The 21722-nt window shown below is 41.7% G+C and overlaps 1 protein-coding gene and 1 long non-coding RNA gene across 5 annotated transcripts in view; one reads left to right on the plus strand and one right to left on the minus strand.

The window, feature by feature from the left end:
- Positions 1-21722, plus strand: part of FYB1 (FYN binding protein 1) — a 161782-nt gene that overhangs the window by 33387 nt on the left and 106673 nt on the right. The window contains exon 1 of one of the 3 annotated variants that reach the window (XM_047093252.1): positions 12453-12535. The exons of the other annotated variants lie outside the window; for them this stretch is intronic. The gene's annotated coding sequence lies outside the window, so the exon portion shown is untranslated. Of the gene's footprint in view, positions 1-12452; positions 12536-21722 lie in introns of those variants that run through there. 3 annotated transcript variants of the gene reach the window in all.
- On the minus strand, positions 16565-20653 carry LOC124522073 (uncharacterized). 2 transcript variants are annotated; one of them, XR_006964671.1, is made up of 3 exons: positions 19333-20653; positions 18250-18410; positions 16565-17393 (listed from the first exon to the last, which is right to left on the minus strand). It is a non-coding gene; the product is annotated as an uncharacterized LOC124522073 (long non-coding RNA). The 2 variants fall into 2 exon arrangements; XR_006964670.1 differs by lacking the exon at positions 19333-20653 and having other exon boundaries at positions 18250-19321.

The raw sequence follows: 21722 nt of genomic DNA on the forward strand, positions 1-21722 counted from the left end.
TTTTTTAAAAATCTGACTTAACTAAAGGGCATTGGCATGCCTGTGTGTGTGTGTGTGTGTGTGTGTGTGTGTGTGTATGTGTGTGCATGCATGTATGTATGATCTCAAGTATCTTTCAATCTCCTTCTTTCAACCACTCTTATCTTTGGCTCAGAGGAAGGTCATCATTTCTGACTGATGTACACTGATCCATTCACCAGGAGCTCAGAGCAAGGCCAGTTTGAGAACATACTTCTCTGTGTCTCAGTAGCTTCTCTCTATCTTGCATCCTGCTTAAAATCACTTTTCAAGTCCTATCACCTATGTAACAATCTATTATTGCTTGGGTGACCCAATCTTACCTAGAGGCCATCTCAAAGGCATCCCACACCAGGCTGATGGCAATGTGGTCTAGTGACTGAACCCAGCTGGACAGGGTACAGCTGGGAATTGCTGATTCTGTGAGAACTTAGACTTCCCTGTCTCAGTTCCTGGCTCTGTGAAAGAGAAATATTTGGCTGTACCTCTGTTTACCTCCCAGCCATGTAAGAAGAATTTTGAGAATTATGTAGCCTTTGAGCAACTCCGGATTAGCACTTCATCCAATCCAAACAATCCTTCTCCCAGTATTTACACTGTTTTCTACCCATGCCTCAAGTGGCATTTCTGAATCATTCTAATGCATGGTAATTTCTCACATCTGGCCTGCTTATTTTGCATTTGAAATATACTGCCCTATAATAGTATTGTTCTATGAATTTTCCAGAAATACATCATCTGTCTGCCAAACAGCCTTGAGATTCTTGAGGGCAGAGGTTCTGTCTTATTCATCTTTGACCACAGCACCAGACAGAATGCTTCGTAGCCTGAAAGGTACTCAGATACAAAAGACTGACTCAACATTTATTCCATACCTGCCATGTGCCAGGCACTGTGCCAGGTGGTTTTGCATATATTGTGTAATTTAATCCTTGAATTGGATGAAAGGACTTGTCCAAGGTAACACGGCAATCTGAAAGCGACAATGGTTGGGGCTGGCAGCTGAAGCTTTTGGCTCTGAGCTGAGCAACATTTTTTCTGTTTCATCACACTGCCTCCCCCAGTACATAAGTCTTAATTAATAGCTCTTCTCATCTTTTCTTTCTTCCTCCTCTTCCTAATCAATATCAATCAATATCAGAATATAAAACTTGAATATATTTTCCTTTTAAGATGGAAAGATATTTGTACAAGATTATGCTCTATTCTTATTATGGCTTGCCTGAGGCCATCAGTCATTCTACTCTCTCACTAATACTATAGCCTAATAGTTTTTCAATGGTGGGATGCTGGAGCACTTGAGTGGCTCAGTCGGTTAAGCATCTAACTCTTAATTTTGACTCAGGTCATGATCTTGCTGTCATGGGATCGGACCTCATGTTGGGCTCTGCACTGGGTGTGAAGCCTACTAGGTCTCTCTCTCTCTCTCTCTCTCTCTCTCTCTCTCTCTGCCCCTTTCCCTCTCACTCTAAATAAATAAATCAGTCAGTCAGTCAGTCAGCAAGCAAGCAAGCAAGCAAGGCAATTCCAAGTATATACATCAGAGGGTTGTGTAGGGGAAACAAGAGGTTCTCACATACCCATCCCCTCCTCTACTAGAGTGGTTTTAATTTATATCTATTTTAACACATTTCATTTGGAAGAAAGTCTTGTACAACTTTTAAAAATCTTGAAATCTTCTAAAACCCAATCTCAGGCCTTGGGTGCTGTGTTGCTATAGGCAACACTCTCAGCAAAGAGGTAAGATCCAGCCTAACCATTACTAGATATCCTATGCTATACAGGTCAGAATTTGGAGAAGACCAAACATTCATCTGGCAGGACTATCCCAGTCATGCAACTATGGAGGGCAAACTCACTTCACCAAATTTATGCCTTAAGGAATGCTACCAAATTGTACATGCACTAAAACATTTCCTCTATTGGTCTGCTATAGCAATATCTGACTCCCTACCCACAAGGCCTGAGATTCTAGTAATTATAAACTCTAGAGGAAACACTATACAGAAAAAAACAAAAACAAAAAACAGTGTATTTATGGATCCAAAGACTGGGAATCAAATCCTGCCTTAGCTGTTAATTTCTCTGTCTGTCCATCACTGAAATGGAGATGACAATCCATGCTTCACATATTTAGTATGTTTTCAGCAAATTTTCTCTGGATAGATAGATAGACATTTGAATGGATAGGCAGACAGGTGGATGGACAATTGGATAGCCATTGAGCATATGTAAAATTTTCTGACATATAACTATATCACTTACAGTATAATCAAAAGGCCAGATTTCATATCTTAAAGCAGCACAAATCTATTCTCTTATAGTTTCATAAGTCAGAAGCCTAAAACGAATCTCACTGAGTCAAAATCAAGGTTCAAGCTGTGTGTGTTCCTTCTGGAAGTCTCACGGAGAATTCATTTCCTTGCTTCTTCCAGCTTCTAGAGGCTGCCTATATTCCTTGGCTTATGGCTTCCTTCTATCATCAAAGAAAATAATGGTTGGTGCAGCCTTTCTCAAGCTGCATCACTCTGGTATTGACATTCCCGCCTCCCTCTTCTCTGCATAAGACTCTTATAGTACGTTAGGCCAACCAAGATAGTCCAAAATAGTCTCCTTATCTCAAGATCCTTGACTTAATTGTTTTCCTGCAAATTCCCCTTTGCCATATAAGGTAGCATATTAATCATCTAGGGTTAAGAGGTGGACATCTTTGGGGGACCATTATTTTGCCTACCACACTATGAGATGGTTTAGGTTATATTGGGAGTAGTGTAAGGTGACTCAGAGATTCTTGTTCTTGATTGACCATTAGAATCATTTAGGAACTTTAAAGAAAACAAATGCCCAGGCACTCACCCAAATACTGTGATTTAACTGGACCGCATAGACCTGGCCATCAGCATTTCCTAAAAGTACCCCAGATTACTCTATTGTGAAGCCATGTTTGAAAACCACTGGGTGGGGGTGCTTGGGTGGCTCAGTCGGTTAAGCGCTCCACTTCAGTTCAGGTCATGATCTTGCTACTCATGGGTTCGAGCCCTGCCTGGGGCTCTATGCTGACAGCTCAGAGCCTGGAGCCTGATTTGGATTCTGTGTCTTCCTCTGTCTCTGCCCCTCCCCTGCTCACGCACTGGTTCTCTCTCTCTCTCTCTCTCTCTTTCTCTTTCTCTCTCTCTCTCTCAAAAATAAACATTTAAAAAAAATTTAAAAAAAGGAAAAAAAGAAAGCCACTGGGTGTATTTAAGAAAGTGGATTTGGACTCTCACACAAACTTAAGTTTAAGAGCCTTTTCAGCCCCTTAGTTTACTTACTTTACCTTTCTAAACCAGAGTACACTTATCTATAAAATGGGCATAATAATTATATAAGGACTAAATTAGTTAATATATATAAAATTCTGGATGCTTGCCTGGCATATGTTAATCACCCAATAAAAGGTAGCTGTAATTATGAATTTTATAGTATGGGTCAAATTATATCCCTAAGTTATGGCAAAAGTAAATATCAAAAGTGATTCTCCAGGGATATACCCCAAACTCACCCCTCTTGATCAGACTCAAAGGAGCTTAGAGCTCTAACTCATTCTGCTTAGATCATCTGCAAACTGACACAGCTCAGGAGAGTTGTTAGTTGTTCATTTGGTTCTGGCAAAGGCTGATTTCTCCTCGGATTTTTCTCCTTTCATAGCTACTCCCTTCGCACACACAGACTAGGTTTGTGGGACAAATCAGATTAGCATCATGTGCAGACAACCAGTTGTCTCCACTTGTCAACTTAAGGAATGATATATGCCCTGAGTCCCAACCTAGGACAGTCCTTAGTCCTACTGGTGCATTATGTCTTTCCTTTAGTAAGAGGGTATCAGCCCCTGTCCTCTAAAAGACCCAGTTCACATTCCTAGAATCCCCAGCCCAGCCCCAGCACAGCCCATGACATGGGACATTCGATCAGAACTGACCCCAGGCCATGTGCAGCAGCCATACCCTGTCCCATGGAGAAATGAGATGCTTTGCATGATGCCACCACAAAGGAAAGCCCCTACACTATCCCATTTTATTTTCATGCATTGCTGAGATTAGAATGCACAAAAAGAACCATTCTAATTTTATAGTGAGAAAAGGCTATATTTAACTAAATCCCAGAGAAGTCATCAATTGTAGTACTGAGTGTTTTTAAATTTTATTAGCTTCCAAAATAAAAAAAAAAAAGATTACATCATAAGTGAGGGATCTTGCTTTATTAACTTCTGGAGTCAAAAAAAAGAAAAAGTGAAGGGAAATTATATCATATATAAGAAAGACCTCGTACATTTTTTTGTCTTGTATTTTCCTTTGCTAGCCTCTGTTTTTTAGCTTCTGGGGAATTAAGGGGAAATACCACATCAAAAAATATTGACTCTCGTGATTTAAAATTAAAATTTGTTGTTCTTAGTATTAAGGAAAACCGGAGCCTCATGATTCTATTTCCTCTTCCTTCAGTTCTTGAAAGAGGTTGGTAGCACATTGCTATAAGTGACAGTATTTCCAAAGTTGGCCTGTCAGTAGTGTAGAGCACTTTTGGAAATCTTTCTATCCCTCGTGAGGCAGAAGCCACGTTTTGCTTTGTCATTTTGGAGAATTTTTTTAAATACAAAAAAACAATAGTAAGCAGCACAAAGAAATGTATAACACCAATGGGTCCATCCACCAAGAAGTCTCATCTTTGTTTGAAGTCTTTTCCAATCTGAAATGAATAAACAGTAGGATTAAGTTGAAGTCAGTCATCATTCCCCCCCAGTTCCGTTTCCCACCGTTGCTTCCCCAAGACAGTCTCTATTGTGATCTCACTGTGACTCTTTTGAGGTTGCTTTTTTGTCTACTAGCAAAGGTCAGTTCTGCTCGTCCTGACTTGTGTGACCAGGACCCCAAGCCCCAGAAGCTGGAGACAATGACTGCTCCAGTTAAGAGTCACCCCCGGCTGTTGACTGGATCTTTCACTTCATACAGATCTGGTTACTGACCCCGGAAGAAATGCCCTAGGTTTTGTGTGTGTGCCAAGGACAGACATGGCCTGCACAACCAGCTCAAGCCTTCTGTTTTCTGGTTCCCATGTGGGCTTCTCAAGGTGAAAGGCCTTCCCCAGCAAAAGGCACTTTAGGTCAGTCTTACTGAATTCAAGAGAAACAACCCAATGAAGAGAATCCAGCAGAATTTCAAGGGCTCTTGGGTTGCAAGTCAAATGCTTCCTGGGGCCAGACAGATGATTTCAATGAGCCAAATAGTTACAGCAAAACATGGAGGCCCGGTGAAGTTCCAGCGAATTGTTGCACTGAGAAACCAGACTTTTCAAGGAAAGTCAAAAATCTGAATGTTTACATGAAATCACTCTAGTTTTTACATTCCCCATTTTTTAAATATATTTAAAGCCTTAAATCTACAATAAAGCTTAAGCAATAGTACAGCAAACAACCATATTCCCTTCAGCTAGATTCACCCAAAGGTTAACACTTTGCCACATTATACGTATACGTAGAATGATTTTCTGAACCATTTGAAAGTTAGCTGTGCAAATTATGACAATCATTCCTGAAAATTTAAGCATACATCACCTTAATAACAAGGGCAGTCTCCATTTTAACGATAATACCATTATCACACCTAAGAAAAGTAAAAATTTCTTTATCATTTAATTGCCCACTTTAAAATTTCTCCAGTTGTCCCAACATTATTCTATAATTTTGTTTTGTTCAAACCAGGATCCAATCAAGCTGTACATACTGCATTTTATGATATCCCTTTGGCATCTTTTAATCTAGAAGAGTTCCCCTACCTTTTTATGTTTTTCAAAACTATTTTTAATTGTTGCTAATGAATATGATTTATATGAATTTGTGTATGTGTGTGTATGCATCCTGGTACACACAGGCCACAAAAGCAGGTCCACACTCCAGATTCATGCTGGGAGGCCTATCTCTGCACCCAGGTATGGTCCATCCAAAGTCCCACTTCCAAAAGCATATATATATATATAGATAGATAGATAGTCTTTATTAGTGCATTTACCTATTAGGCATGGAAAGATGAGAAAGAGAATTCTTTCTTTCATTGCCATTTGTTGAAGGTTTTAGCACTGACTAGTGTTAAGAATGAATTAGATGAGAATCACTTGGGAGAGGAAGTGGCTACAAATGAGATTGTGGGGCTCTACCCTAAACCTACCAAATCTGAAATCACTCTTTTCTTTTAATGTTTATGTTATTTATTTTTGAGAGAGAGAGAGAGAGAGGGAGACACAGAATCCGAAGCAGGCTCCGGACTCTGAGCTGTCAGCACAGAGCCCAACGCAGGCTTGAACCCACAGACTGTGAAATCATGACCTGAGTGAAGTCGGACACTTAACTGACTGAACCACTTCAGCACCCCACACTTTTGTTTAAGTTTATTTATTTATTGAGAGAGAGAGAGAGAGAGAGAGAGAGACCACAAGCGGGGAAAGGGCAGAGACAGAAGGAGAGAATCCCAAGCAAGCTCCACACTGCCAGCACAGAGCCTGATGCAAGGCTCGAACGCATGAACTCAGATCATGACCTGAGCCAAAACCAAAAGTAGGATGCTTAGCCAACTGAGCTACCCAGGCACCCCAGGAATCACACTTTTAAAAGTACCTTCACTTATTCTTCAGAACACTAAACTTTGAGGACTACTATTCTAAAGACACAGAGATAAATTAAGAATTGGGCCCTCCCGCCAGCAAGTTCGAGTGGACCAAGACATAAAACGTCACGTGATGCCATGAGTACTCTGAATGGCTGAGGGAAGTGTCAGAGAAGGCTTTGGTGGGGGAGGTAATCTCTGAGTGGGGTTTGAAGAAGACTGGGTTACCCCAGGTGAAGAGGAAGGGGAAGAAGGTATGGAAATAGAATGAGAAGCTCAGCCGCATGCAGCTGGAGATGTGACATGGCACGAGCTGATGAAGGAAATCCTCATAGTCCATGTTAAGGAGTTTAGATTTTTTTTTTTTTCTGAAGGGTTGGAGAGCCACTGAAGGGCTCTGGAGACATGATCCAGTTCATCATAGGAAGATCACACTGGGAAGCCTTGGGAAGAAAGGATTAGAGGTAGAACAATTTCATAAGAAGCCACTGCAGCTAAAGAGACAGTGATGCAGGCAGCGCACTGGGGAGAGAGGGCAAGTGGGGTTCAAAAGACACTTCATAGAAGCCACAGGACACGCTGCTGAGACATGCATGCACGCAGGAGTCAGAGAGCCAAGTCCAAGGCTGATCCTCGGCTCACTGTTCGGTCTCATGTAAATAGGTGCCCGCGATGCCTGTTGGACATTCAGGTGAAGATGTCCCTGAGGTTAGGTGGTCACCTGGCCAGGAAAGTAAGCGAGTACCTCAGAACTGAACACATGCACCGTGAGACTATGCACCTGGGGCAGGATGGTGAGGGGAGACAGGTTCTAGATCAGACAGAAGGCTGGGTCGCACGTGTGTGCTCAAGAAGGACCTTGTAAGCCCCCTTGAACGGATATGACCAACCAGTACGAAACCCCATGGTTTTGTTGACACCCCTATGCCCTTTGCCTACTTCTAGTGCATTGATTTTCTATCTCCACTCTTCTCAATAGCGGTCTCCGAAATGGAGTGAACACAACAGAAGGAGGGCTCAAGACAGTTTGTTGGACAAGGAGGGAAATTGTTAGCGGGATTATATTTTTAAAATCTCACCTTTGCTTTTCTATTTTTGCTTACACTTTATCATGGGTAAAGTATATTTGCAAAGTAATACACTTGTGTGTGTGGACGTTTAGCTAGATAGATAAGGCTCACTAAAAGATATCCACCTACTAGGGGCACGTGCTCAAATATATCTTACTGCTAGCTACACATAATCAAAAATCTTGAGTGGCCACTCTTCTGCATGACAAAAACTCAAGAAAGGAGAGCCTCCAGGAGGAGAAGGGGAGAAATGGGCCCGGGTCTCGAATGCCGACTTCTCAGAGACTGCTGGCATCTTTCAAAAAGTTTTGCCGGTTAGCAAAACCCCACACAGCAGAACCCCTGGAAGTTATTCAAGTCCTTGTACCTTTTCTTATTCTGAATGCATATGTAGAATCTAAGAAGCTGAGCGTTGGAAAAACCTTTGATATTGATCAGCTAGTTTTCTGCTTCCCCGAGAAGCAAAAAGAAAGGGCAGGTTGGAGGAAGGAGGGTGGGGTCAGAGGGATCCAGGGTGGAGGAAAGTAGAGAAAAACCACCTTTTTTTTTCACACACTAACCTAGAGCCGGTCCTGCCCCTTGCAGGTTGTAATGTTTGTCTGGTTTGTGTGTGGGAATACTGAGGGGTGGAAGGGGAGGGAACTGTTACAGTTACAGAAAGTAAGCGGACCTGTTTCTTGGCTTCTGTCCTATGCGATGCATTCTCATCCCAGTTACCAGTGTGTCTGGACACACTGGGGAGTTTTGACAGCAGATAGTGAACTCACTCTGGGAATTTACACTTTACATAACCTGTGATCAGAGCGTGATTGGCTGCAAGACAAAGCTCCTGACAAGGGGAAGTCCATCAGCCGGGCGGGACCAGTTTGGGGAGGGTGTGGCCTCATTTGTGCTTCACCTGCGGCTACTTAGTCTCCAGCGGTGGTGAGGCTGGGGCTCTCCTGACAAATGTACTCCCCTGCTGAGCAAGCCAGTTCGAAGCCCACCCATCTCCAGATCCTCATGAGAAGGGAAGCCATCAGGATTGTGCTAAAGCCTAACTTGAGACCAAATCATTTTCACTCCCAAACACATTCATGATTTGTTTTCCGAGTAAGTCCCTGGAGACCGTCAATGGCACAGCACAGCAGGCATAGCCACCAGAACCAGATCACCTCTCCTTGAAAGGTGGCTCCACTGGCCATTGGCTTCGTGTCTCTTCTTGAAGAACTAGAATGTTAACTGTCACTTTTTTTAATTGAGAGGAAATAAATGTTATAACTGCTCAGTTCAGGAACACTAAGTACAGCATTTAATTTAGAGAACAGAAAAGCAGGCACGTTGACAGGCCACACGTATAAACAGTCCCATGCTGCAGACAGAAATAGGGTAAGGTTTCTCAACCTGGGGTACAGGTGAAGATGACGGTCAGATAGGAAGAGTAGAAGAATTTACCTGGGTTGTAAAGACAGAAATTCTGGCATCCTAACTAGGTATTGTTACAGGTAGCAACGAGATGAGTAAGCTGACTTCCTCCAGCCTCCTAACATAACCCCTGACTCACTACTTTTCCCCCTATGGTATTTTATTTCCTGGTGTTGCACAATAGAGCTGCACATAATGGAGAAGAATGAGCCTGGTTTTCAAGTCCACAAAGAAAGGGCTATTCATTTGAGACCTTCATCATTTGCTTAGAATTGCTCTTGCTGGAGGAGGGGAGAGTCCTAAACATTTAATAAGAGAGCCAGAAGCATTGAGGTGTTAGCTATAATTCTGTAGCAGATGTAATGTAAGATCTAGTATTTGAGTTAAGAAACCTTCGAATGATTTTATTTTAGGAAATTGCTCAGGTTTCCTTGTAATTTGTTAAAAGCTTTAGTGAGTAGCTACAAAAATAATGAAAAGTAGGTGTTTGAATAATAACGCAATATTACACTATTGTTTTCCTTTAAAAATACAATGCAAGTAGTTCTTTCCGACTCCATCCTCTGGTAGCACCATCTCAAGAAGGATTATATGTGAAGAAAAATATACCTCTCATATTTTGTATTCTTTCCTTTAAATTTTTTTTTTTCAACGTTTTTTTATTTTTTGGGACAGAGAGAGACAGAGCATGAACGGGGGAGGGGCAGAGAGAGAGGGAGACACAGAATCGGAAACAGGCTCCAGGCTCCGAGCCATCAGCCCAGAGCCTGACGCGGGGCTCGAACTCACGGACCGCGAGATCGTGACCTGGCTGAAGTCGGACGCTTAACCGACTGCGCCACCCAGGCGCCCCTGTATTCTTTCCTTTAAATGAAGGGGAAAAATACTGCTGCTATACAGTGACTTAAAAATCTTACATTAATTTGCTGCTTCACAAAAATCGTTGCGTGTATCCAGAGCACCCAGTAAAACAGGCTTAGGCCAGAAAAAATGCTTTTACTTTTGCATGTTCTGATTATAAGCCGCATAACATCGAGGGGCATGGTGAGAGCCAAATGGAATTTGTATCATCATTATCATGGTTTTATCAAATAATAAATTATTGCATATTTCTTCCTTTGTGAGGAATTATAAAAATAGAGAAAAATTGTTTATTATTATGTAATAATAAGATCAACTCAATATAAGATAGATTCAGGTAAGTATCTACACTTTTCATTTATTTCAGGAACATTTCATTATGTTACCAAACTCACCTCATAGTGTTTTACTTATTTTTATTAAATCTCCAAACCTTTCAGACACTACCAATGAGCATAGCTACCATTCAATTTAAATACTTAAATTTTTAAATATAATCTTTGTAAATGTATACATTTCTTCTCCCCTATTTTAGAGCAAAATTTATTTCTGTCTCACAGAGTTGTAAATTGCTGGGTTCACCTTTTCCTGGGACACATGCATAAAAAAAAGTAACTACCCCACAAACTAAGAAGCCTCCCTTGGCCCGTAATAAATTAATTCACTCAACAATGTTTATAAAGTGCCTCTGTGTGCCAGGCACTGTACTAGGAACTATGGATCAAAGACCAGCCACAGCCCCCACCCTTAAAAAGCTCAAGGTCTAGTGAGAGAGACAGACTTGTCTCCAAAAACTGAAAGATACCTCAGAAGCCAGAGCAAGGACATCCTGCCAAGTCTTAAGGGACTGAGTTCAAATGGAGATGACATCTCCACTGGGCTTTGGGGCTCGCACAGGAGTTTACCAGGTAAATGTGAAGAGAGGAGATGCATTTCACGAAGGCAGGGCATGTTCTGGGTTCGGGGAGTTATTGTTTTGTTGGTATCTTTGGCATCAGAGGGAGGTTGGTGGGCAAGAAAAAAAAAACATAAGACTGACTTTGAAACCTTAATATTTCTTCTCTTTCTGTCTTTCCCTCTCTCATCCGGCAAGATCCCAGGACAGTAGAGTTGCCCCCTGATGTCAGGACCCAGGCCCCCTTCTGGCTCTCCCACCCCTAGAGCATTGCTCTCCTTCCTCTTCAGTGAGCTGCAGCGGCTCAGGCCCCCACAGCATTGCAGCCAGCAGGAAGGGGAAAGCGTGCTAGGTTAAGGGTACTATCCAGGAGCTACATAAATCTCTTCTACTTTGATCCCATTGGCCAAATCTTAGTCATATGACCACATCTAGTGGCAAGAGGGGCTAGAAAATGTTTTCTTCTGTGTAGTCATATGCCTGGATAAAAATGCAAGAATTCTCTTGCCATAAAATAGGCATTGGCAAATTTTTTTCTGCAAAGGGCCAGATAGTAAATATTTTAGGCTACATACAGCCTTTGTCATGTGTTGTTCTTTTCAGATTCTGGGTTTTTGTTGTTTTTTTTAACTCTTTATAAATGTAAAAATCCATTCTTAGCTTAGCTTATACAAAACAAGCCATAGGCCAGAGCTGGCACATGGGCCATGGATTACAATCCCCTGCCGTGGAAGGGGAGGAAACCAGACAGGGAGGGAAGTGACCATCTCTGATGCGACTGCTACAAGATTATAAACACTAAGAAGAATCTTGTCTTGTTCACTTTTCTAGTCTCAGTATAGTGCTTGGCCCATACGGTAGGTGCTTAATGTTTACAACTGATGGATGGATGGGTGGATGGATGGATGGATGGATGGAAAGAAGGCGAGGAGGTTAATTTAACAACCGCAATTTGTTAAAATCCCACTTAGTCCCAATGGTAGTCTCTCAACAGAGATTGTAACTTGAGTACTCCAGTCGTTCCAGAGTTTGAAGGAAAGTTTAACCAACAGCAGAAAAGAGTGAAACCACTGGGCTTTCTGCCACATGCACCCCCATCAGCTCATAGAGCTGAGCACTCATTTCATCTCCCAGTTGCAGATGAAGTTAAGTCCCAAATCTTCCATGGCTCAGAGTGGACCTCCCTAATCGACAGCCCTCTCTCTGACCCCTCCTGCAGGAGGGCAGCCCCAGGTGTGTAACAGGTTCCAGAACCACAGCCTTCTGGCTCCTCCCCTTGCATGCCAGAGTGGCGGGCCGGAGAACCTCGTTCCGAATTTGTCCTTAAAACTGTCATATGCTTGGTGGGAATGTCAGCAGAAGCGTCCAGGCTGAACAGACAGTTTTTAGTTCCCCTTATTCTCCCCCTTCTTACTCAATATCCTGAGGACATAAAAGAACTTTTCTTGACTCGGTCGGCCTAGTGGGGGGAGGGAGGGGTGGATCACTCAAGCATTCCCCTGGACATCACCCTGCCAGGCATCAGAAAGTTCCACAGTCCTCAGACTCTGCATGCTGAGCGGACACAACAGCCCAAAGTGAGGGGGCCCAGCCCCTGGCCCCAGGAAGATGAGCCACATGCGGCCATCCCCCCCACCTCATTCTGCAGGAGTCAGGTAACCGCTTCTTTCAAATAAATGTGTGAGTTTTTACAGCAGGATTTGGTGCCATCTCCAAATTTTGGCAGTATCGACTGTGATCACTGAAATAACTAAGAGAAAGACACATTCTGCTGGAAAATAGCCAAAGAGGTGTTCATCAGACACTAAAACACAGCCTCGTTGTGGCCAGAGGGTGCTAAGCAGATAAAAATGTGTCTGTCACTTGCTGTTTCGTAACTGAATAGGGCCTCTCACATGTTCCTGTTCCAGCCTCTGGTTCAGCTGCTCTTAAACGAAGTCTTACAACAGAACAAGAAACTTGGTCCTATTGGGCACAGACGATTTAGTTCACCCTGGCTCCTAACAAGTGTGTGCTCATTCTTTTGATGAGGAGGAGCAAATTTCAATTTCCCCTCAACCTTAAGATCTGGCAGGGGGTGGGGACTCGTGTGAAATTTCTACACAGACCAGGGAAAGGAAGCTAGGCCGCCATCAACCCTGCCATCTCAGAAGGAGTCCTGGCAAACAGGGACAAAGGATGACAAAGGACTACAAACGATCTGAGGAGATCTTTCAAAGTGACAGTAACTAAAAACAAAATTCAGTTGGAGACTTTGGCCCTCTCATATGAGTTTCTGCCTCTTCTGAAGAATTCATAAGGCCTTTTCCCATCCTTTTCATGAGAGTTATGATGAGGTATTTCACAGAAGAGCATGGGCCTCTTACTCTGCCTCCTACCAGCTATGTGACTTTGGGTGAGCCACTTAACCACTCTGTGCCTCAGTTTCCTCTAAAAAATGAAGACAAAAGTAGTACTTACCTCAGAGAGCTGTTGTAAGTATAAAATTATATAAAGTTATTGTTTACTAATATGTAACAGTAGATTGTTAATATTTGCCACTTAAAGCAGTTTGGCATTAGGTAGAGATTATTCCATGTGGAAAAATAGATAGGTTTATGAACACAAGGCAAAGTCATGGCTGTGCTTTTCTGTCCATGCTGCAAGACCTGTCAGGAGAGGTTTTATGTATACCAAAACATGTGCATATAGGAGGCAAGGAATAAACTTCAAATATGATAATAACCCAGAAATTAATGTTACAGGTGAGGGGCAAGAGGAAGACATCATTCTTTCGAGTAAAACCACATCTTTAAAAATCCTCCACTAAAAGTTATCACGAATATCAAAGGCATTGCAGTGTATTCGAGAGACATCCTGGGAGAAGTCAGCCTTCTGTTTTAGAAACAAAAGTCTGGGAAGGATTCCATTTCTCTAGGGGAATTATTTACAAGACTCAAATTCATGCTGCCTGCTTGTCACTTCCATCCACTTAACTACCAGGAGCTTCAAATGCTCCACAGCTCCTGCCCACATCCCATAGGCCCCTTCTTTGGACTTTGGAGCTCAATAAAGTTGTTTCTAGGGGAAATTCACTCTTGAACGTTATGGCGGTCCCATCGAGCAGTCACACTGACACCTAGTGGTCTAAAAGTTAAGTGCAAGCACTTAGCCCATTTTAATCTCTCTTTTTGTCAAAGCCCAGGGGCAATATGTCCCAGGCATGTATTTCTATAGTTGCTGAGTGAAGAGAAGTGGATGTTGGAATCGTCTCTGTATCAGCCACTAGGAATAAACCAAATATGTATGTGTTTGAGAAGACATGAAAATCCCATGAGAAATTTTAGAAGCTGAAATTACCTGATCAGAAGCTAGTAGAGGGTTTCTCTCATAGGTATGGAGAGTTCAGGGCTTGTCCTGTTCTTCTACTTCTGCTAACTGGCCTCCTTACTCGAACAAGAAACAAGTAAAACCTTCAGTATATAAATTCAATGTATGATTTATTAATAATATTGCTGAGTCCGCGCCCTGGATGTTGGTCAGATCTTGCTTCCAAGAGCAGGTTAAATGACACAAAAGCTCACGTGCAACATGTAACTGATTCCCCACTCTGTCTTTCCAAGTCAGGGACAACCCCAGCAGGAATGCCTGCTCTAGGGTGATAACGTATGGTGGCCCAGACAAGGTTATCATGCAAAAAGACTTTCTGGCCTTCATCCTGAACTTCATCCATTTAGGCACTTGGATATTCATAGAAAAACAGCACAAAGCATATTGGACTTTTGTGAAGGTGGGCATATCAGTTTCCTGTGGCTCCTGCAACAAATTATCACAAACTAGATGGCTTACAACAACAGAAATGTATTCTCTCACAGTTCTGGAAGCCAGAATTCTGAAATCAAGCTGTAAACCAGGCCATGCTCCCTCCAAAGGCCCTGGGGGTGTATCTATTCCTGGCCTCTTCCAGCTTCTGGTGGGTCCAGGCATTATCTGGCTTGTGGCTATATCACTCCAATCTGTCTTTGTCTTCACATGGCCTTCTCCTCCTCTTATCTTTCTCCCTTCCGTATTTTATAAGAACACTTGTTCCTGGATTCAGTGCCACCTGGATAATATAGGATTATCTCATCAGATGATCCTTAATTAGGGGCTCCTGGGTGGCTAAGTCAGTTCAACTATAATTGTTGAACTATATAGTAGTTCTATTTTTAATTTTTTGAGGAACCTCCATACTATTTTCCATAATGGCTGCACCAGTTTGCATTCCCACCAAGACTGGACAAAGGTTCACTTCTCTCCACCTCCATGCCAGTATTTGTTATCTCTTGTTTTCTTTTTTGTAATAGACACTCTGACAGGTGTGAGCTGATATCTCATCGTGCTTTTGATTTGCATTTCCCTGATGATGAGTGATGCTGAGCATCTTTTCATGTGTCTGTTGGCCATCTGTATATCTTCTTTGGTAAAATGTCTATTCATGTCTTCTGCACATTTTTAAAATTGGTTTGCGGGGCGCCTGGGTGGCGCAGTCGGTTAAGCGTCCGACTTCAGCCAGGTCACGATCTTGCGGTCCGTGAGTTCGAGCCCCGCGTCGGGCTCTGGGCTGATGGCTCAGAGCCTGGAGCCTGTTTCCGGTTCTGTGTCTCCCTCTCTCTCTGCCCCTCCCCCATTCATGCTCTGTCTCTCTCTGTCCCAAAAATAAATAAACGTTGAAAAAAAAAAGAATAAAATTGGTTTGCTTGTTTGCTTGTAGGAGTTTTATGGTTTCAGGTGTTACATTCAAGTCTTTAATCCGTTTTGAGTTAATTTTCATGTATGGTGTAAGATAATGGTCTAGTGTCATTCTTTCACATGTCACTGTCCAATTTTCCCAGCACTATTTATGGAAAAGACTACCTTTTCCCTGTTGTATATTCTTGATTCCTTGGTCATAAATTCATTGACTCTACATGCATGGGTTTATTTCTGTGCTCTCTATTCTGTTCCATTGATCTGTGTGTCTGTTTTTATGCCAATACCTACTGTTTTCATTACTATAGCTTTGTAATACAGTTTGAAGTCAGGTAGCATGATGCCTCCAGTTTTGTCCTTTCTCAAAATAGCTTTGATTATTTTTTTTTTTTATGGTTCCATACAAATTTTCGGATGGTTTGTTCTATTTCTGTGAAAAATGCCATTGCAATTTTTATAGGGATTTTATTGAATCTGTATATTGCTGTGAGTAGTATGGACACTTTAATGATAATAATTCTTCCAATTCATGAACACAGAATACCTTTCCATTTATTTGTGTTCTTCAGTCTCTTTCATTACTGTCTTTTAGTTTCTAATATAAAGAACTTTCACCTCCTTGATTAAACTTATTCCTAGATATTTTATTGCAGATGGGTTTGTTTTCTTAATTTCTCTTTCTGATAGTTCATTATTAGTGTTTATAATCACTTTGGTATCCCAACATGCCACATGCTCCCATTTGTCCTCATGGTTGGCAGGGCTGGTGATTGTCTTATGCATAAAGAAACCCTTAGATGAGCACAGCAGGATAGGATGGGTCATATACAATGAGCTGCTTGAAAAAAATCTCCCAAGGTGATTGTACCATACCCTGTGCTTCTAACTTTCCCTGTCCCGTGTCAGAGGAGACCATCCAAAACACCTTTGTTTATTTAACCCATCAGTTACAAAAATAACTTTAGTCAGTGAGGTGTGCTTATACCACTCAAGTAATTTTTTATTGTTTTTATTTATATTAGAGATCTGACATTGGTCCTTTGTGACATTTTTGCCACATTTATATGTAAGTCATTTAAAACGTCTTAAAAGTTTTGAAAAAATATTCTCAATCAAACAAAATTTCATCCGGACAGTAGAATGTCTTCAAAAAGCTTGATCTTGTTGAAAGATCATTTTCTCCTCCACTTCGAGTCACGTTCATTTTCCTCTTCCAATTACTAAAACTAGGGTAAAAAGAAAGAAAATATCCCACTGTGGAAAAATATCAAAACAATTGTATCATTTACAAAGAGTTTTCATTTAATTTAATAATCTTTCAGATACTAGTCAACTATTTACACCACTTTTTTGTGGTAAAATATACACAACATAAAATTTGCCATTTTAACCATTTTTAAGTGTGTACAATTCCATGGTCATAAGTACTTTCACACTATAGTATGGCCATTAACACCATCCATCTCCAGAATGTTTTCATTTTCCCCAACTAAATTCTATGCCCGTTAAACACTAATTCCCCATCACCTCCTACCCTCAGCCCCCGATCATCACTATCCTACTTACACTCTTTATGAATTTTGACTACTCTACGTACCTCAGATAAGTGGAGTCATACAATATTTTTCTTTTTATGATTAGCTTATTTCACTTAACGTAATGTCCTCAAGGCTCATCCATGTTGTAGCACTAAAGAGTTTCTTCCTTTTTCAGACTGAATAACATTCCATTGTGTGCATATAACACTCTTTCTTCATCCATTCCTCCACCGTTGACACTTGGATGGCTTCCCCCTTTTGACTTCTGTGAACAACGCTGCTATGAACATGGGTGTACAAATATCTGTGCAAGTCCCCATTTTCACTTATTTGAGTGGAATTGCTGGATTGAAGAATCAGCATGGTGTTTTCCACAGTGGCTTCACCATTTTATATTTTCACCAGCAATGCACAAGAGCTCAATTTCTCCACATTTCTTGCCAACATTTGTTATTTTCTGGTGGGGTTTTTTTTTTTTTTATAATAGCCATCCTAATGGGTGTGAAGAAATAGCTCATGTGGTTAAATATTTTAATTAAAGGATATCTTTATTTTAAAATAATAGGTGACTTTCTCTGTCGTATTTTCATTCTTTAGGAAAACCACAGAATTTTAAAAATCATAAAAACAAGAAGGGATTTTGGTATGTTTAATTTTTTATTTCTGTTCTTTGAATGAACCATCGATGTTAACAGTATGTATGTGTGTGTGTGTGTGTGTGTGTGTGTGTGTGTGTGTATACACACACACACATTGCTTTTTATCCAGACAAAAGGAGTTATTTTATATGAATTCATTGCTATCAATCTGATTTTTGCCTTGGGCCTTCCCAAATCATAGCCTCCTTCCCTGGCTAGATCAGTTCACACCCTTCAACTTCCTTCTGCAGCCAGATGAATAACAAACACCATCCCAGGGGGACAATGGATGAACCGAATGGTGCCCCAGGCCCCTGAACTGCCGATTGGATTATTCATGTCCCTGACTCTAGGGGGCAGTTGTTTGGGGAGAAAAGAGACCTAATAGGTCATCCAAGTAAACATCCCACCCTGATGTGACACTCACGGAGACCAAACATCAAAAATAAAGCCAGCAGCGTTGTTTGTTTTGTCTTCTCTCACCCTTTTCAGATTGCCTGTGATGTTGCAAAGTCCAGCAGGATGTCTTGGCCTCAGGCCCCATATCCCTATCTTGCTTTGTCTCCTTGCTCATCTTAGATCTGCTATGGTCGCCACCGTGGGTAGAACAAGTACTAACACACCACCTGCCATAATGAAGGGTTCTTGGGCAGAAGGTAAATCATTAAGGTTAGGTGGAAGACGTTTTGGATCAGAATGAGAAATTTGTCTTCTATGTGAGCTGAGGATTCAAACTCAAACTTGTAACCATACAAGAAGGAAAGAAAGTCATGATTCCTCTGATGTATTTAGGCAAACATGGGATTTAGAGTCAGAAAACCTAGGTTTAGTTCTCTTTTCTACCATGTGCTGGAGCTTGGTTTTTCCTTCTCTGACAATAGGAACAAATCAAGCTTTGAGAGGATCAAATAAGATATTGTATGTAAAATTTTGTTTTAAAATGTGATTATTAGGTCTAATAATAGAATTAGAACAGATATAAAATGCCAAACTCTAGAAATTTTTGCTAATCACGCAAGTGTACATAGTTTGGGGGGGGGGGTTGAGGGCATTTGGACCCTGAAATGAGTAATCTTAATAAGCACAAATTTTAGACTAGATGGTGGCTATGTGCTACATCCAACAACTACTGGCACATTAGCAAGGAGTCATCAGTTCTCTCAGAAGAAAATGAAGGAATGTATGAAGGAATGGATAAGTGAAAGCCCAGAGCAGTGGAAGCCATGAAGCACCTTGGAAAGATGAGGGACCAGGGGAAAGAGGGTAGCTGGTGTTAAGAGCAAGACATACACCGTGAAAAGTCTGAAATCGAGAACAGCACGATTTTAATAAGAAAGGGTGCAACCTGCTCTAACAAGTCCCGTGGTGACAAAGGTGAGAGAACTTGCTCACCTCATGACACAGTCTTGTTACTGTGACTTATGGGAGAGGAGAAGCAAGGCAAAAGGTGTGAGGTGAACGCACTGTTAAATCCTGATTACTAAATACTGAATGCATTATTTTCAAAGTTCAAAAGGAGAGACGGAGCAGGAATGCAAAGGGGGACACGAAGGGAGGGCTTCATACCGCCATGTTCTGTAGAGTGGGGTTTCAAATTTTCCCTTTCTGTTTGTGGAATCTTTCATAATCCTTCACTTCTAATGGCTAGGTTCACTCTCCTCCATTCACACTCCGGATCCTTTACTGTAACCGGTCTTGATGAACTTGTCAACACCTTCCTCTTCTGAGCCGATTTCTTCTCACAGGACTTTCACATGCTGGGAAGGAAGTCTCTAGAAAACCCCATAGATGGCCTCATCTCCCTACCCCAGCCCACTCCATGTAGACCATACACTTTCGGTTTCTAACTTCCTGTCAAGTGCAGAGAGAGAACTCACGGCCCAGGCTCCCGTGTCTATGTGTGTCTGTGTGTTTGTGTCTGTGCTGCAGGGAAGATGGAGACTGAGAAAAAAGGAAGCAGAACATTTCTATGTTATTTTTTTCCCAGGTCAAACAGCATCTTTCTCAGCCATCAAGCGTTTTTATTTTAGATCTCGTATGTTTTTAGCAAAGTAAGTTTTATTTTGCTGGTGTGTACTACGTATATATAAAAATAGAATAACCACTAGAAATAGTAAATGAAATTAAGATCTCTTTGAGATGATAGAGTTGGAGGCACAGGAAAAATGAAAGAACTCCACATAATGGAGTGTACTTAAATATTGTCTTAAGATCCAAATAAGCCGCTAGTAAGACATCTATGAAAACACTTCAATTACCTACAAGTTTGTTAGCCAAAATGTAAATTCCTCAGAGACTATCCTCTAATTGATATATTTAGTTAACTCAGGCTGAGTGAATTATACAGTAAGCAAATGTAAGTTAAATTTTCTATATAAGCTATGCAAAATGGCTAACAAAAATAAACGGTTTGGGGGCTGTTTGTCATTCCCTACCACCAACATCTGACTTCGTATTCTCTACATCCTGTCACCATTCCATTAGCATCAAGGAGTCAACAACTTATAGCAGAACAAACTTCAGAAACATGTAAGAAGTCACAGTGAAGTTCCTGATCCATTTTGCTTAAGCCATCAGAAGCCGTGACAAAGTCAGAACCGTGTTGGTGCAGGAGCTATTTGGTAGGATAACCGGAAAGGTTTGAAGGCTCTACTTTGTAGAAAGATGGTCATTTTCAAGCCCGATTTTAAATACAGAAGGTACATAAAAGCCTAAAGCATCAATATACCTTGAGAGTCCAAGGTGACACAGAATTTGGAAAGTGGGCCATCACTGGCTGAGCTTTACTTGCTGCTGAACTATCTTGTTTCCTCTACTTCAATTCCCTCTAGAAGAGAGAACACAGTAGGAACAAGGAAAGGATCCAGAACAGGTGCCTGAGGTAATACGAGGGGGAATAATGATGCAGAGGTTTTCTGCTAAGGTACTTAGGCCAGCCTCCTGAAGCTAAATGGCCAAGTTCACCTGTGTTGAGGGGATCCAAGCAACACAGCTCCCAGGGAGACCCTACTCGTGCCAGGTGTTTTCTTCTTCCTCCTTTACGCCTCACAGCAGGAGGCTGGCTGCCGGGCTTGTCTGCAGCTCCATCTTCACCTTTACAAGCCACGGACAGTCCTGTGAGGGCTCCCCCACCGCTTCCGCCATCAGCTCCTCCTACCTGTGCCCTTGCCCATTCTGCAGAGCCTGAGCTTGCCCCGAGAACTCAATTTGTGGTGAGGAGCATGTTCCCACATCCTGTTGAAGAGGGGCCTGGTGCTCCTCCAACCTCGGAGGCTCAGCCAACTGGAATCCATCATGGCCCATTCACAATGAGGTAGAGACTCTGTGAGACAGAGAGCTCTTAAAAACAGATTCATGAGAGGGGTTCAACACCCTTCAAGAAGCTAAGGAAATCATGTCCCCAGCTATCACGTGTGGGCTCAATCATGGTGAAATTCAAATAAACTCAGCCCATCAGCCAGTATGTGTGATAGATATTATGGAAAGAAATGTGCCAGGCATTAGGGAGGTCTTGTTTGGGTGAGTGGTGGCAGAGGGGGGCTGTTTTCGAGGAAGAAAAATAAAAACAGTTCCCTGCTCTTACAACTCACTGGGGAAGAAGAGTAGACACAGTGTGTACTTAAGTTAGAATCCACTAGGTACCTCAATATTTAGAAAGTGTTAATGGGGATGAAAAAGGCGTATTGCAGTTTCACTGTCTCTAGTGCCCAACCTGCCATCTATCATCTTGTGAGAAGTTATAACAAGTACTGTATTTTCAACCAACTTCTATTAACACTGTCTTTACAACTAATAGCAAGTAGAGTGGTTTTATTAAGTAATCTCTGACAATGAATAGTTTTAAGAAAGTTTGTTTTCAGATTAAAGCAATTCCCTTTTCCAAGTTCACTGAGTATAGAAGATTAAGTCTCTTTAAAAAGAAAAGAGGAGTGCCTGGGTGGCTCAGTCGGTTGCTA

The sequence above is a fragment of the Lynx rufus genome, unplaced genomic scaffold, assembly GCF_022079265.1.
Source record: "Lynx rufus isolate CCGP_SWC_20201006 ecotype Redwood Valley unplaced genomic scaffold, mLynRuf1.p SCAF_1, whole genome shotgun sequence".
Taxonomy (NCBI): Eukaryota; Metazoa; Chordata; class Mammalia; order Carnivora; family Felidae; genus Lynx; species Lynx rufus.